This window comes from Acyrthosiphon pisum, chromosome A1, assembly GCF_005508785.2.
Source record: "Acyrthosiphon pisum isolate AL4f chromosome A1, pea_aphid_22Mar2018_4r6ur, whole genome shotgun sequence".
Taxonomy (NCBI): domain Eukaryota; kingdom Metazoa; phylum Arthropoda; class Insecta; order Hemiptera; family Aphididae; genus Acyrthosiphon; species Acyrthosiphon pisum.
This window is the reverse complement of record NC_042494.1, coordinates 105150505-105151244: the sequence shown is the minus strand read 5'-3', so window position 1 is coordinate 105151244 and position 740 is coordinate 105150505.

Below are 740 nucleotides of genomic sequence, written 5' to 3'. Positions count from 1 at the left end.
GCGCCGGCCGAGTCGCAATGCCACCGATTCCGCAGCTGCACCGAGATTATAAATCTTCGTCGCTAGCCCGCTCCGAGCTATACAGGTCACTGTCGTCGCCGGCACAACAGTCGTCTTCAGCACTGCAGCACCGTCAAGCAGCGCACGACATCGCGGACTAGCCTCTCGTCGCCAACCGCCGTCGCTCTCGCAGCCGTCGTGGACGGGCTTCGCCCGCTGCCATGGTCGTCTTGGCGTCTCGAGCGAACGCGCCTGCGACTCTCGTCCGCCCCGCAGGACAGCCCGTGAGAACGTTATAGAGGTGACCAGTGGCCATATACCAGTTACCAATATCATCAGCACCACCAACTCGCCATCACGTACCCCCCCACATCGTCTCGTCTTGTCCGATGCCTTTTTTTTCATTTAAACTATTATTTCTTGTTTTTTGTTACTTTTTTTGTATCACATAATATATTTCATTTTTCGGCGTTCAAAATTTTAAAGCACTGAGCTTATTCATTATCTATCTTTCATGACATTGTGTAATAAAATTATTTCTTCTATACACAGTAGAATGTTGTTCCTTATTTTTCGTATTAAAAAGTACGATTTTATTTGTTTCAACAGAATAATAGTCCCACTGAACATGATGATCGTGTTCGCGTGGAACCCACAAGGAATATTAACCAACAATTTTTTTGTTACGTACTCAATCTCAATAGAAATAGATTGAAGGTATTGGCCTCGTAAGAGCATAT